We start from the raw sequence: 17,549 nt of genomic DNA on the forward strand, positions 1-17,549 counted from the left end.
CGGGCGCACCCCCGTTCAATGAAAGAACCGCTGCCATTGGTCCACGGGACGTCGGTAAAATGAGAGGGAATCAGGCGCCACGTTGCAGCGAGCTGGGCTTAATGCGAACCAGTCTGGGTCAGTGAGTGAGACGCTGAAGGCTGTCTCGGTGAAATTGTTTCAGTTTCATGCTCATGTTCGTACTCGCAATGCCAGTGTGGATGTGTGTACAGGACAGGTACGTGGATAAAGGTTTCCATTGCCCAAAATATTCACCCACAAACATTCACCCCCCTCTGCTGAGGTTTAAAAACCAGCCAGCGTTCAAATGAATTGAAAGAGTCAGGTAGGCCGACATGTTCAGCCACCGTTTCAGGTTCGTGTTTCCTATTTATTACGAGTCTACGACACACTGTCCTACATACAGCATGCACCAAAGTAAAATGTAATGTTTTATTGCTCCTTCATCAGTCCGTTGTTGATAGGCTACACGACAACAGCTGGCAAATATTTTGAGATTTGAGACTTCACGTTATCTTTTCTGCTCTTCTCTGTTAACTTTTCTGCTTTCTCGTTTATTTAAGGGACCACAGACAAATTATTCTAGTGTTTTATCTTTTCCTCTTACAATTTTCTAATTAGTCAGAATTCATTTAGATTAAATTTGTATAGCATTTACTGAGAGCTCTGAAGTGAACTCAAGAAAACACATGCTAATAAACAAAGCGTTAGCAAAGTGGGAAACGGTCATGTCACGTGTGCTTCAAATACTCACAAAACCAGCAAATGCAAAAGCTCAAACAATGAGGGAAATGTTTAAAGAGGGCCCCAAAACACCATGTACCTGACAGGTATGAATTTGTTATTCAAAGTGTTATGACTTTTTGGTGTGGCCGACACTTGCCTCACAGTAGTGGTGTTGTTTGTTTGTTTTCACATGCTGCTCGCATGGTTCCTTAAAAGCCTTTAGCCGTATGGACTTCTAGAGACTCGAGAAGATTTTTTTCAGTTCTGGACAGAAGAAGTTACTCAAACAGAACTTGCGCCAATAACGTAAGATTCAGTGTCCCTTCCCACATTAATCATTTTCTCTCAGTCCCTGATTTTAGTCTCTTAGACTTTTAGAAGGATGACAGGGAATCAGACATTTACTGAATTGTCAAAGACAACATAATAAAGTCCAGTAATGTTTCTATTGTGGTCTTTGATACAAAGAGACCCATGAACATAACTAATCCAGGTCACACAATAAAACATAAACTGAAGAAGTCAGATATAACTGATAAGAGGTTAAAGATCCATTGCGTTCTTTGTACTTAAAATTTGACTGTTTGATTAAAATTGTGGCAGCTGCTTTTTTCTTATTTTTCTTATGTTTTAGATGGACCAATCCAGCACGGTGTATTTAAACTAGTACCAGAATGTGACCAATCAATGTCAAATACACGAGGCCTCCATCAGAGTCATTCTGAATTTCCGGGGTTGTTTATGGTCATTCACTCATGGTGGCTGATCTCCAGACTTACGTTACCTTACAAAACATTGTTTCAGTGCCTTTTTATGTAGTGCGGAACCCAAGTTTTAAAGTTGGAAAATGGAGAGCGTTGTTTTTTGTCTGAAATGAAAAGAGTCGTCCAGCATAGGATCATGTGGAGAGAAAAAGACAGAAAGAGAAAGTGTGAGAGTTTGGTCAAGTCCATACTTGCAACTTAATGATTTGACAAAGACGAGAGAGGGTGAGAGTTTATGCAGGAGTAGGGGGGGGGATTGTCATCGCATCTATATGAGGATGACCAGAAGAATCACATTACTCATCCGCATCTCGACTTGCTGTAATATGGAAGAGCAGACTCTGAACCCTGGAAACAACTTGCTGACACTGCCATGCCTAATCCTGCTCCGTGGGCAGGAGAAACATGTATTTTGCCATTCATCATTAGCATAATAAGCCAGCACATGGCACTTTCCTGTTTTGCATAAACAGAACACCCCAGTTTATGATTATAAAGAGGCCCTGGGGCTAACTAGCCTCTTTATTCAATTAATGAATAGTTAATGTATTTAAATTAGCCCTGCCTGGTCAATTCGAATCAGTGTGTTGTGCAGATGTGAAGAAACGCAAGTGTGTTTTTCTTTTCTTTTTTTGTTTTGTTTTGTTTTTGTTTTTTTTTTCCACAGAGGTGCATCTTAAAAACATACTGAAAATGTACACATCCATGTGTCATTAAATAAAGCATGTTTTGATGTGAAATGCATCTCACAACCTTGGAGAGAGTACATTTTATGTTAAGAATATTGTAGTTTAAAACTCTAGGATTAAGTTTTGATTTCTTACTGTGAGACAGTAGTTTCTGCGATGGAACCTATATGGCGAAGGCTATATTAATCTCAGACAATGGTGGCATGGCTGAACAACTGCAGGCATTAACATGCAGGAAAAAGAAAGTAGATGGGAAGAGTGGCTTTCAACATGAATATTTCACAGAGGAATAGAAAGGGGAGGGGAGGGGGTCGGCTGCTACAGGGGTGTTCAGTTAACCATGAGATTGCACACACTGCAGAACGCATTTGGTTAATGTAATTAAGAAAACCCTATGGTGGGAGACACAGAGCATTAGTGTCCTGGGTATACGCTTCTGCTGTGGCCTCTTCCTGCCCCATGCATACTGCCACATACTGTATTTATCTGATTGCTGAAATAATCATTTGTCTTGTTTTTGTGGAAAAAAGCTTTGGAGTTGTGCAAAACATTCATCTGATTCATGTAAATAATTAGGTGTTTTCAGATGGATGAGATCAGGCGCAATGGAAATGTATTTGAATTTGTCACCAAAATTGTATTACTCTTTAAAATATCTGTATATATACATACATTTATGCATATGTATGTATGTATGTATATATATATACATACATTTATGCATATATATGTATGTATATATATATATATATACACATATATATATATGCACACACACACATATGTCTGTATATATGTATACAGTGTTGTGGAAAAGCGTTGTTCCTGACTTCTTTTTTTTTTTTTTTTTTTGCATGTTTGCTATGCCATGTTTCAAATCATCCAACAAATTTAAACATTAGTCAAAGTGACCAAGTAAACACAAAATGCAGATTTTATATGAAGGTTAATATTATTAAGGGAAAACCAACGGTCCTGTGTGAAAAAGTGATTGCCCCTTAAACATAATAACTGGTTCCAAAGTTTTCATTTTGCTTTTCTTCAGCCGGACTTGACAGACTTTTGTTTAATGTTATGTGGTGCTGATACACCAAGTAAAATTCTTGTGTACATTTGGCCGATAAAGAGATTCTGATTCTGATTGTCCTGCTGCAGAACCAAAGTTCTCTTCAGCTTGAGGTCAGGAACAGATGACCAGACATTCTCCTTCTGGACTTTTTGGTAGAAGGCAGAATTCATAGTTAAATTTCCGAAAGCAAGTCTTCCAGGTCCTGTAGCAGCAAAACAGTCCCCAGACCATCACACTACACACACCAGATTTTACTGTTGGTGATATTGTTCTTTTCCTGAAGTGTGGTGTTACTTCTACTGCAGATGTAATGGGACACACACCTTCCAAAAAGTTCAGCTTTTGTGTCATCAATCTACAGAGTGTTTTCCCAAAAGTCTTGGGAATCATCAAGATGTTTTCTGGCCAAACTGAGACAAGTCTTTATGTTCTTTTTGCTCATCAGTGGTTTTGGTCTTGAACTCTGTCATGCAGCCATTTTAACCCAGTCTCTTTCTGATGGTGGAGTCATGAACCCTGACCTTAACTGCATTTTGTGTTCACTTGTGTTATCTTTGTCTTTATATATATGTAATGTCTACCCAGATTGTCTTGTCAGATCCACAAAAGCGCAAAATAGATCTTAGTGTATGTATTCGTAATGTATTTGCTGTTGCAATCTGCAGGAGGATGGAGGTGTTGGTGGCCAAACAGGGACTGGCTTGTCCTGCAGACTTGAGCATCTACCACCAACATGCTGTCTGTCTTAATCCAGTAAATGAACTACAGTGTTCCTCTTTCTTGTTTTAACGGTGAGTGTCACTTAAGCTGCGTTGCTGCTACTAGTAAAAATGGAGCAAAATTGAAACATCCTAATCAAGTCAACTTTATTGTCCTGCATTTATTATCCTGCATATACAAAGTAAACAAATGACAACAACATATACCCATAGGTGTGTATTGTGCCTACAACATTTCATTTACAAGTATCCAGTATCTTCTTAAAGCTTGTGAATAAATGTGTTCCCGTTTTGGGTGACAATTGACATAAGGCCTTTGAGTGACTGCCTTTGCTGTCCAAATTGAATTGAAATGATGATGTTCAGGTTCAACTAAAGTAGGTCTACAGACATCATTGATAATTTACAGATATTTGCTTATTGTGTTATCTACAGTTAGGTTAGGTTAGTTGGTTCCTAATTTCCTCCTTTCCTTCGCTATTCTCTACAGATGCTGCACTACCCATGGTTTATTTTTCTAGTATTTGCTTTGTTTGATTGTGTTTTCTTCCTTAATATGAGCCTAGTGTCACCTTTTCTACAACAACTTTCTGTCAAGTTTAAGGTTGGTGGTGGAGTCGAGGTACAATACCGTTTTGACTGAACAATAACAGAGAATACAGAGTCTCTCATCACAAAATTGCTCTCACAATTCCCCTCTCCTCTTGTGAATTTTCATAGTCCTAATAACTCACCGCCCCTACTATTCTGGATAGATTAATAAACTTCTCATTGCTGCCACATAGGAGAAAAGAAACCTTTGCTCTGTTTAATGACAACTGTAAAGTGGAGGCAATCATGGGATGCCTCCCATGACATTTCCCCGTTCCTGTCCGCTCCACTTATCTTAGACAAATGGCCGTGCCAGGCCACTATCGAGATGAAGCGTTTTCCCCGAGTCATTACGTCTGTCACCGGGGCCATTTCCATATTGAAAAATCTGAAACAATAAACGACGCCTGAGCCTTTAATAACTGTGAAGGAATCATATTTGGAAAATTGCATTGAAGCAATAACCTTTTCTCCCTGTAATTAGATGACAGAGAGGTCCTGGTTTTAATTAAGTCAGCAATTTATAGCCGCACAGCCATACCTCAGCCTGCTGATTAGTATAGGAGGGATCACAGAACAGCGTTGCTTCAATTTGAACAGATTTGATCTAGTAATTACTGTGTTATATGGCAAAGGCCGCAGCAAGTCTCACACTGTAGACTCTGTTGATGCAGTGCTCTGTGAAGCATGGTCCTTCCTTCCCATCGTTACTCGAGCTGAAAATATGCAGCGAGCAAGTGTCTGTCTGAATAGGTCTTCAAAGAGGGTCATCAACAAAGGACATAATGTTTGAGGAGGCATATTAAGGTGGAATTCTGAATATGGGGCCCCGTGCTTGTGTGTTTGAGGGTATTTGTTTAAGTGCGGCATGATTTCGTGCTGCATCTTAATTGATCCTCTCGGTCACCGTTAAATGTTAACATTTGCACGAGGGGGCAAGAGAGTTAAGGATGCTGTTTTAGTGCCGTGTTAATAAACACGCCAATTTACTGTCAATTTATGTCCTGACAGGTCGTAATGAAGACCATGAAAAGAAGATTAGCTGGAGCCGTGGCAGCAGACCATCTGGGGACCGTCATCACGAGACTGTAGGGACCAGCGCTTGTTGTGTGAGCTGGCAGCCTCCAGCTCGTCCACATGACTGACATAAATGGCGCAGTCTTAGAAAAAGAATAGTGAATTTGTGTTCTCTCATTTATCACATTACACAGACATGCACCTATAGGCGATCAGAACAATAGCGCATGGCAGCCCCCTTGACATATCATTAGTGACATCAAACAGATGCTTGTGATCTGTGCCGCTAATTTCATTAGCTTCTCCGGCTAACCATAAGAGTGTCTTCTCATTGTGTGGAAGAACAGGGTAAGATTTCAGACAAGATTGTATACGTTTCCTCTGTTTGGTGCTTTTTAGAGTTTTTTTTTTCTCTTCCGCATTTCAGTAGTTGCGGCATACAGTAGCTCAGATAAGTCACACAGCCATCCTTGATGCTGTGATGAATCACTAGAGGCAATAAAGTCTCAGGTACTGTCAGGTGTACTGTTACTATTAGATGCAAAAAAGAATTAACTGGCGTAGGATTTTAACAATAAGTGCATCAGGAATGAAGGCACTGTGCACGAACCACAACATTGCATATTCTATTGAACATATTTCTTTTTTCACCTCTCTCTTGCAAAGATCTCCAGTAAAAGAATAAAAATTCCCAACCTACCTAAAGCACTTTTAACAGGATGTGAGCACACCTGGTGTAGATCGGAGGGACATTGCGCAGAGACTTCCGCGAGGCCTCTCCCGATCTAATATGCAATCCCAGAGGCCTAATGGGAGAATGGGGTTAATTAATCCTGGAGGACATATCAGATTGAGGAGAGGGGCTCCTCAGCCCCCTAGATCTTCCCTCCATAAAGGTCACACTTCACAATAAGGGAACAGTGCATGTGTTACCCCCTCTGAGGACTTATCATCCCCTCCCTCAAAACATCTAATTTGATCTCCTTTCTTCAATCAGCCTGAAAACAAACCCCGAAACACACTGGGACATTAAGTGCTAATACTAAATGTCGTCCCCAGGCCCTGATTCATCCATAGATCTGTGACAAAGCGCCCTGAGAGACGATAGGGTCTGGTGCTAAATGTCTGCCACTGGCTAAACATCATTTGTGTGCTGACGTTAGATGCTAAAGAGTGTCTCTAGGCCTTGGTTGCGTGACCGTGGCCAGTGATTTATGGGTCATCATTTGGGCGACATTTTCCTCTGGTCCAACATTCTAGTCAGTTGGCATTACACTACTTTCTTTACACCTTCCCTGCACTGTGGCGTGTTCAAGGGGAAACTGTGCTCAAGTGTGGGCACGTGCCACGAAAGCCGTCCCCAGCCTTTGCCTCGGCCTCGTTGCTGCAGGGATTTTCTGTTGCAGACGACACTGTTGTAGATGAGCACATCCATGAAGGACTTAATACTATGTGATGTAAAGAGGTTTGTCTCCATACTATAATGGCCCTGACTCTTCTTCGAGCATCAAAGAGATCAATGTCAAATAAACCAAAGATTGGCATAACTGAAAAATCCAACGGAAGAAATTTAAAGGCTAAATATAAGCGTTTTTTCGTTACTTGTTCTTCTTCTTCCACTCTTTAGGTTGTCAACAACGGCCGTAAACTCTTTCCCTCACTTGCTTCTCCGCTCCTTGATCCAGCAGATAGGGTAGTGGAAGGGTTTTGGCTACAGGAAGTGTGTCTCCCCTGGGCTGCAGCGGAGCTCCTGTCCCCTTCTTTCTCTGCAGCTGGAGCTACCAGAGCCAGATGCTTCGTAGCTCCACCACCCTCTGTCCCCCCTTTCTCTCTTCCAGGAGGATGGTGCCCAGAGAGGAGGATGACAAACGCCTCTGCCTCCTCTTACTGACGGATTTGGACGACCTGACTCCAGCCCCGCACTGTTCCAACCGCCAGCACAAGATGTTGACTTAATGGAAGGGGGTTGGCTGTGGATGGGCCCATATGCGTTTGTATTGGGAAAATATGGCAGGGCGGTGTGTCTGTGTATTCAATAGTATTGTCTGTGTGTGTATGTTTGTGTGTGTGTGCTTGTCTTTTCACCTAGCCCAGACTGCCTACATCCATCATGCCATGGCGCTCTGGCAAAGTGTGGGACTCAGACAGCTTCACTAACACACGGTCAGTTAAATTGCCTGTTAAATTGTCCTGGTCCGTAGCTATCTTAGGTGTAGATAAAAACACTGCACTTAAAGCCTGCACTTAAAGGCAGAAATTGTCAAGTAAATGCCAGCCTCCCTCCATGCATAGAGCGAAAGAAAGGCAAAGAGGGAGAGACAAATTCTCAAAGGGAAACGCATTTCGTTCACAAAGCATGCGTCTCGCCAAAGGTGTGTGTTTGTTTTAGGTGCCACAACAGTTTATGCGTGTGCGTGTTTAGGCCGTTCGATACTTTAAACACTTTGGTAGATTCACAAAAATTATCAAACACGCCTGCATATTGATAACATAAGCTTTAAGCTGACCTGATCGATAGCATAAATTATGCATGAGCAGCAGAACCCTAATGCCTCTTCATCAACCTTCGCCGTGCTCCCTTAATGATTAAAACTGCGGTCTCAATCCAATACGTTTGACATTTCTCTCCATGCAACCAGATGGAAAATTAAGTCTCATTCTTTTTACATTACCAGCATATGAAGGATAATTGCCTGCTTCCGTCTTGTGTACCTGGAGCAGAAAGCTTTGCAGCACCGTTCTCCTGTAACAAGTCATGTAGTGATAATGTAAAAAGGCGGGTTAGTTATGGCTACTGGTCAGTGCAGCAAGGAAAACGTAAGAAACTCATTCACAAATCTTCTGAGTTCAAGTGCTGGAATACAATTTTGTTAGACTGGTCAAGTCTAGAAAGTCAATATCTCCAAACCTGCGTAATAGATTAATATCTGGATAAAAATCAGAATTTACATTTCACAGTTTTTTGTAGTTTATCTTTTGTCCAAAGTTCAAATCCTTAACATTTATCAGAGTTCAGATTAATTGTTATATTCTAAGATGTGTTTATTCCCTTATATAACAGAATAATTATGATTCTACAAAATTTTACTTTTAAATTCTGTTCATACGCAATTGTTTTTTAATTACTCAAATGAATCCTGATATCAGATTATTTACCATAACTAGGAATATTACACACATCTAGATTGGAATTTATGCCATGTATTTCTAAACTATCTCCGTGAAGCCACATACTGTGGCATTTATAGCAGAATTACAACCTTGATAAGTAGACAGACGCATGCCGTCTGCCAACATAAACTGTGAAGTGATATGACAGGTCATTTCTATTGACACAACAGGGAACTACATACATTCATTAACTGCATCAATGAACAATGTGTGACAGTGACTGCAAAAACATCAATATATGTCAGCTGCCATTAAGGCTTTAATGTTTGTGTAAATCCATGAAAATATTTAGTTCAACAGCTCCAAGGTGCAACATAAAGAAAAACCCCTATCATCATTTGTCATAGTCACATCAGCACTCACACCTCATAGGTCACGATTTATTGTGGAAATTGGATATTTCCATCTTGAATCGTGAAACTGATTTAAACGATCAGTCACATCGGACTGTATGTAATTAGGATTACAGTAGATTAAGATTAGAAATAAATCTATATCCCCTTAATCTGCAGCCCCATCTGATCCTCATTCATGTGATGCCAAATATCCTTAAACACTGCTTACAAATGAACAAAGTTTTAATTTAACTCCACAATCTAATTAGCGCCAGACTATAGCTAGTGGACTCAAACGGTGAAAGCAATCATTCAGCAAAATGTCTGCTTGCAGAGGAGAGTGGTGAGGAGAGTGCAAATTAACCCAGCAGCATGTTGCAATATTAAACTCTGCAACATCATCATCCCCGCGTCTCAGAGGTTTGTGGGTGCGTTTTTGGGCGCTAGGGGGCAGAAAAGCTCCACAAGTGGAAGACAGCGGAGCGCATTGAGGCCGACGGTGCGGCTGAGAACTGCTGGCGCACACAGGCCACGTTTTCAACTGTCTGTTGTCATCTGAACGTAGTGTAGTAAGATGTAGACTTTGGTTTTCGGTGAGAACTTAAGATAGACTTTATTGGAATGTTTTTCTCGCTTTTGTTGTTTGCTGAAGATTCCTGAAAAGTGTGCTGCTTTCTATTCCTAATGTCAATTCCCTGAATAGATCGCTCTCTCTTTAGTATACATTTTAACTATTAATAGAAAAAGCAGTAAAGTAACTATAAAATATCGTACCACATGACATAGAAATGACTAAATGTCAGTAACGCGTCACCGAGTTTAAGGTTAGGATATGTAAGGTCTGTATTGTGTAGAGATGCTGATGTGCTTGCACTCGCTTGAAGGTGAAAGGATGATGGACTCTTTCCATGTAACCTATTTTTGGTGCACTGCTCAAGGAGAGGTGGCGAGGTCGAGAAGCCAAAGTGCAGTCTTCCTGTAGGTTTCCCTGCGCTGTTTGAGCAGGCAGGGAACTTTGCGGGGGATTTTGGCGAAACTTCTGCCCATCTGCTTGCCCATCTGAGGAGGGGAAAATTTAACTTCCACATGGAACTTAGAAACGAAGACAGGGGCTTGTGTGGGAAACTGCGTGCGTGCGCTGGTTCAGGGAGTAACAACTGACTGAAACAAATGTTAGTATTCACAACCAAACATGCAAGAGTTTTAATGTATTATCTGTAACTCGGTATATGCTTATCGGAAACGACTAAAAAACTGCTATTCCAGGTACACTTTTACGCACAACAAATGCGTAAAACGGCCTCCACGGGGACTCAATTTGGGTAGTGCTCGAACAACCTATAATGAAAAATCTCATCTTTACTCACTCGTGTGAAATCGTATCGACGCTTGATAGAGTAATTAATTTATTTATTAATTTTCCAAATCTAGTTAAAGGCCGTCACCTTACAGTGAAATAATCATGCGTGACACCAACTTTTACGCGCGCCTTTAACCGCACTCTCGTGTGTGTGTAATGGTGATATTATCGTGTCCCCGTCATGTTTGGACCCTCAGATGTCGCGCTAGTGCGCAGGCATCACGCTAATGCAGGGTGACCGGGGGCTCTCTCCTGCGACAAAACCGTACAGCTGTCCTCAAATCAATACATGTCAAAGAAATATGAAAACAAACACCCAGACCGCAGCGACTCCCGTCAGTAATTGGGAACGTTCCTCTGATCTCAAATTGGAGTTCAATACTGTATTGTATAGTGGAAAGCATAAACCGAACTAACCTCCTTTTGTTAGTGTCAGGAACAGAGGTTGCTTTCCTTTTGTGGCCTGACATACGGTATGTTTGATTTAAATTTAGTGCAAGTTACGCATGGAAATAAGTATTTTAAGTCACTTCCTTCACATGTTTCGTTGAGCATTGTGACGAGCAACCAAATCAGTTCACCCTTTATTATATATTGAATATAACATTTATGCATAAATGACTGTGCGCGTCTTGATTTGTATGCTTCCTTTTTTTTTTTTTTTTTGCATCGACGCAGGAGGAGGGTTGCATCTGTTAGGGTCCAGTGTTAGTCTTAATTACTGGCCTTCGTGTTCTCCGTGGCCCTCAACCGTCTTTAATTAAAACCTTGATTAGGGGGGAGGAGGTCTCGGGCAAGACTATTACCAGATGGGTTTCCAGCAATAATAATAAAGACTTTATCCGCCGCCGCTGCTGCTGCCTGTGTGCCATAGAGCGCAGAGCGCATTGCCCGTCCATATCAAAGCACAGCGAGCAGAAAGAGGCTGTTAATTACGCCGGTAATTACTTGTCTAATTATGGTTCGTTTGTGATTAGATTTAGAAACGTTTCGTGGTCTATAGAGAGACTCTGTAGCCAGTATGTAGGCTTAACACTGTATAGACTGAAATGTAATGTGTATCCACAGCGGGGTGCTGCTGAATAACCCGCCTGTAAAGGATGGATGAATAAGATCAATAGTGAAGCACTGACCCGAAAATTATCTTTATTTTTCTCAGAGAAGTCCTCAATAATCTATACGTTCAATGTACAACAAAGTGTCCCCAGATTAAGCCACAAACATGTTGTCAAACACACATTTCACTGGTTTCCTGTCTCTTATTTTTAATTTTTTTTTGTCTGCATTATATTTCTCCAAAATGCACCCTTCCCTCCAGAGTTTGCCGGGCTTTATTGAGCTTTTAGTGTGCTCTAGCGAGTTTTCTTAAAAGCAGCGAAGAGGTCAGCTCATGTCACATTTTGAAGGCGAGCTTTTTTGTGACCTTTCGGAGCCTCTGGAACCTCATGTAACTCACATTTCCAGTGTTAAAAGAATGTTTGCGGTTCGCGAGAAAGACAGAAAGCCGAATCAATAATGCATCCCGACACGTCCCGCAGAATTGGATATTAGCGATTTAAGAGTCGCCACATTATGAATATATCTTGCCAATGGTCTGAAAGTCATTATGAGAGCGCGCAGGCACGCCGCCGCCTTTATATTCAAGACAGGGAAACTTGCAAATAACAATCAGTTCAATTATCCTCAAAATATTTACTCCAGGATAGGGTTTGTCATCCAGACGCAGAGAAGGAGGGAGGGGAGGAAGAAGTGATTTCTTGCTGCACTATGTGCGTCCATTTTCCAGACGGTTTGTCGTCGTTATTGCCTGATTTAGTGTGTGTTGTTTTACATTGCCCAGTTATCTGTGTGGGTTCACGTACAGCGTTGTGCCGCTGCATCCATTTATACATATCACACAGATCTGCGTTGAGTTTGTCACATTTGGTGTTTTGTGTTATCTCTCATCTCTTGCTTGGAGCTAGAGACTCAGTGGCCTGTGCGGCATACTGGCAACCCGTGCACATTTATTCTGGAATCTTAATACTTTTATGCACGTTTGCGCTGTAGTTCTATCTATCTATCTATCTATCTATCTATCTATATCTATCTATCTATCTATCTATCTATCTATCTATCTATCTATCTATCTATCTATCTATCTATCTATCTATCTATCTATCTATCTATCTATCAATACAGTACTGTACAGCACAGCACAGTATGTGGACACTGTAATTACCTCTCCTCCGGTGCTCCGGCCTCTCTGACCCTGCGCAGAAAAGTGCCAGAGGCCAGATGATGGCATTAACGAAACAATGTCTATTTTTACGCGCACATCCCGCCTCCTGGATCAGGACAGAATCGAGCGGTGGCGAATACCATCTTTACAAATGCCATTCCCCCTCACCTGTCACTCACCGTGCTTGTTGAGTCTGTAGTGAGGTGAGCTCTTAATGCAAAGAATCGTTGCCGTCATGTAGTGCAGTGTTCGCGCCCCCTCCCCAGTATATGTGGCGGAAACATAATTACTGTCTTTGTCACAAATTATGTATATCTATCTATCTATCTATCTATCTATCTATCTATCTATCTATCTATCTATCTATCTATCTATCTATCTATCTATCTATCTATCTATCTATCTATCTATCTATCTATCTATCTATCTATCTATCTACATCAGCACATCTCAGGAAGCATACAAATCTATATATCGCAGGCTACTCAATATGGCATTAATGAAACAATGTATATACTGAGTAGAGTAGTTTATTGTTTTGTGAGTCAAGTATATTAATCTAGGTTGTAACTCTTGTTTTCATCAGAGCGCGACGTTTAACTGTTCAATTATCCAAAAATGAGCACGTTATTCCAGTCATTCTAAGTCAGCTGGTAAAGCCTCGCAGAAATGATCCTTGAGTGGAGGTCAGAGCAGATCCGACAAAAAGAAAGAAAGAAAGAAAGAAAGAAAGAAAGAAAGAAAGAAAGAAAGAAAGAAAGAAAGCACGGCTGCTTACATTAGATGACACGTAGTCCACATTGTTAAATAGATGAACAATACAACGCAAGGCGCCGATAAAGAGCCTCTGCAGCAGAGTTTAGTTACAGCAGAGGTGCCCGCCCCTGGGGATTATGTGTCAAGACTACAACTACCATACCGTGTGTTGACTATCGCACACCATGAATTACACAGAAGAATGCGCAACCAAAGCGCTCAATGTTATTCACAACGGAAAGTCAGATCACAGCAGAAGCATGAGTAATGGGGAACCCCTTTCAGCACAGACCGCTGGAAAGGTTCAGACAGGTGACAAGCGTGTGACTTCATCAAAATACACTAACAATCTTAGTTGGATTTGAACTGCAGGCCTTAAGATGCAAATTACCTCGATGCACACTTTAAAAATAAATTCTTTAATATAAGTAACTCATTGCATATGCACTCATCTCTGATGTGCCATTTTACAACCTGCATGATAAGCCAACATACAATGCCTATTAATTCCTATGAATGTCACATCTGTACTTAAAGGGCGATAAATGAAACACTGTTTTGCCAGATAAAATGTAATTCGTTCCTGTTAATTTTTCTATTTTACATTCAGGCTAAAATCTTATAACTGTTGCTGTGACCCACACAGAAAAATACATTTTCGGAAATTTCGATATATTGTAACCAAACTCTGTTGAAGAGTCGTTTAGCTTATAAATATAAATTATTTGCTTTACTCTAATTGGTTGTGGAAATAACGCAGTCCAAGGTCGACTTGGTCCATTATACCTTTAAATCATAGGTGTTGTATAGATATCTCTCTTTGGTAGTGCTGAATCCAGGCCAACACCCTTTAGCCGATGCGTAATTTACCGCGCCGTGCGTAATTAACTGCGTCGCCGGCAGACCCCGGTATGTGTAACACTTTATTTTGAACGGCGCAATACGTTTTCATTAAACGTTATTTAATCGCAGGGAGTGACGAGCTCTCATTTGTCTTGTCAGGACATCTGACAACCTCGTTAGCTCCCATTTTCCCCTGTCAGCTCACAGCGCGACACGGACACTGACTTCAGCCACTCCTGGCAAGTGAGTGATAAATGCGCCTACTCAGCCCTGCGCAAAACAGCAGCATTATTGTTGCCAGCACGAAGCATCAGAATCAATCACAGGAAAGTCTGCGTGGCAGGTGTCAGTCTTACTTTTCCCCCCCTTAAACCCGGCCCACTGTCAATCTTTAATCTAATTTAAAGGGTCATAGATTTGGGGCATAATATCCCCTCGTTTTGACTTTCTCTCTCCAGTCTGACTCGGCGCACTGACCACGTGCACCACCGGCGTTACAGCCCACAGCCAATGCTGCACACAGGCCTAACTTGTAGATAAGAGGTTTCCCAAATTAAACTGTTATGGATATTTGTGAGCAAATGGGTGATCTTGTTATTTTGCCCCCTAAAAAGGGCAGAAGAACACTTAATGGCATGGGATCTTTCCGCTCCCTGCACTTTCAGATGCAATTGTAGATCGAAGTCAGACTTGTCACGTTGAGCCAAAGTGAATTCCTAACATCCAGGACGTGCCTGTCTACTCCGGACAAATTGCATCCAATCACCCCGGGGGAATTCGGCTAATGTCTCGATCCAGGGCCGGGGAGCATGGAGAGAAAACAAATCAAACCCTGCACACAGAGCGTGTAGGGCTTATTAAAACATTTCACACAGGGGAGACAAAGGCAGAGAAACGAGGAGTATGCGTTTGTGCGTGTGTGTCCATTGGGTGGGGTGGAGTAATTAGGCTACATTACCTTTGGACACTGTATCTTAAATTGGAAATATCATCTGACCAGCATAAACATCTTTGCACGCTACATGCCTGCTGTTTGAGTGTCAGACACCGCAGGAATGGGCCCGACAAATTTAACCACTCCATTAATGCGTGAAGTGGCTGACTAACTTTGGCTTTATGCGTTGTTATACTTACGTGGGCCTCTCAAGTGACTGATGACGCAAAAAAAAAAAAAAAAAAAAAAAAACTACGCAAAGCTCACAACTTTCCGCATACAACACGTTATTTTAATTAAATTTCGGAACAGCTAGTTCAATCTTGAAGTTCAGATGGAACTTACCTCCCAGTCTCCATTACAATTAATCCTAATGCAGATGGATGAAATGGCCTCTTTTGAACGCAGCATCATCTCTATACGTGCACCCTCTGCTTTCTGGTAACGTGCTCGGTCCCCTGGACATTTTTCCCTGTCTGCTACAGCGGCAGTAAACAATAAGCTCATGAGGCGTAGGCTATGGCAGCATAATGTTCTGCATGGCTAGAGAGGGGAGGTCGATCATTACACAATTTGTTTTAAATTTGATCAGTCAGGGCGAGCAAGAAATTGACAGACGCCTGGAAAGGCCACGCAGGGGCCCTATAGTTTAAATGTAAACTTTTATACACGTCACCGTGTAGGCCTGTCAGCATGTAACAGGAGGTGGTGTATAACTTCGTCTGAAATGTCTAATCTGGTAAATATGCATTAAGGGTAAAGAATGAGATTATGCAAATATAAGCAGATAGCCTGTTTATTATGATGAAAATTTGAGTTGCAAAGCAGTCTCCTTATTTAAAAAAAAAAATAGACCCAGAAACAACTGTCAGTGTGGTTTAGTGCGTGATTGTGTGTTAGAAAGAGTGGGGGGATAGAGAGAAAGAGAGAGAGAGAGAGAGAGAGAGAGAGAGAGTGTGTGTGTGTGTGTGTGTGTGTGTGTGTGTGTGTGTGTGTGTGTGTGAGAAAGAGAGAGAGAGATAGAGAGAGGGAGAGAGGTGGCGTTGTGTAGCAGCGTGGTGACGGCAGAGGGAAAACCGGCTGGACAGATTTGCGTTTACGCCTGATCTGCTTCTGGAGAGTGGGGCTGTGTGGGAAGGGAAAGGGAGCACCTGGCTCGACCGCTGTATCCCATCTCGTTTTATTGACAGCCTGATAAGCGGGGACCAAGCCGTGCGGTTTCCAGCGCGGATGTCGAGCACCCTGCTGCGTTGCACAGTATCAAGGCCTCTTAATGGCTGTTCCTCCAAATAATGGCCCAAACACAGCCAGTCCTGACTGGCCCGTACCTGCGCTGCCCCGGTCTCTTCCTGGGAGACAAGCGGCGGCGCGGTTGCCCATTTACTCGCCGTCTTGTTCAAATTGACACAAACATCAGAGGTTGTGAAATAGCATTCGAGGCTTTTAGCTCGCCTTAGTAAAAGCCAAAGCCCCATTACGAGTCACAGATGACAACTTTATAGGGCTGTAGAAATAAAAACGCCTTAGCGCAACCTAAAATATTGCAACTGTCCACCAATATAACTTAAGTTTATGACTAATTTTTTTTTTTTTTAATCCTCGGAACAGAGCAGTGTCCGGATGTGCTGTAATACCTGAGCTTTGGAAATGTGTCTACAGCCCCACAGCCCAAATATGATGAGAAATGATAAGGAACAGAGGGGGAGCATTTATAGGCCTTCGGAGTGGCACTTTTCTACACCAGGTCTGTCCACACCTGTTGCACACCGAGCATGCTCAGAATTTAAAACACAGCAGTGACTATGTACCTGCCCATGTATTAATACGCTCATAATCAATCTGCCCTTGTCTCCCCAGCAACCGGTAAAAGCAGCAGCTGCTGCGGGGAAATGCAGCTTATAGGACTCGCAATGAAGGTGGTGTTTTTTTTTTTTTTTTTTTTTTTTTTTTTTGTCATAAATAATAGCTTAAAGCTTGCAAAAATGTAATGTAAATGTGGAATTTTAATACCAAGACTCGTTTCGGATTCAGAGTAAGATCAGAGAATTTTCCCCATGTGCGCTTTTTATTCTCAAAATCACCGTGTCCGTGTTTCTTCAGAATCAGTGTCTTAATCGGAGGAGTTTGACTGCACACATAAGCTACAGTTGAAGTGCTCCTGAGCAACTCATAGCAATAATTTGGTGCGTTAATATATAAAGAGTAAAGAAAGGAGTACAAAGAAAGCTGATTAGTACATTATACTTTCCAAGAATATCGACTGCGGGAACATCCACTTCAGCGTGAGATAGAGGACAATATAAAATAAATATACTGGATAACATCAAGTGAAATACTACAGTCACATTAAACGT

The 17,549-nt window shown here is 41.7% G+C and overlaps 1 long non-coding RNA gene across 2 annotated transcripts; it reads left to right on the top strand.

Moving 5' to 3' along the window:
• Nucleotides 1-59: 59 nt before the first annotated feature.
• LOC125005774 lies at nt 60-17,123 on the top strand. Of its 2 annotated transcripts, XR_007112483.1 has the most exons (5): nt 60-217; nt 3,914-4,039; nt 5,570-7,738; nt 16,804-16,939; nt 17,053-17,090. It is a non-coding gene; the product is annotated as an uncharacterized LOC125005774 (long non-coding RNA). The 2 variants fall into 2 exon arrangements; XR_007112482.1 differs by having other exon boundaries at nt 16,804-17,123.
• Nucleotides 17,124-17,549: the final 426 nt, after the last annotated feature.

This window comes from Mugil cephalus, chromosome 3 (genome assembly GCF_022458985.1).
Source record: "Mugil cephalus isolate CIBA_MC_2020 chromosome 3, CIBA_Mcephalus_1.1, whole genome shotgun sequence".
In the NCBI taxonomy this organism is placed as follows: Eukaryota; Metazoa; Chordata; class Actinopteri; order Mugiliformes; family Mugilidae; genus Mugil; species Mugil cephalus.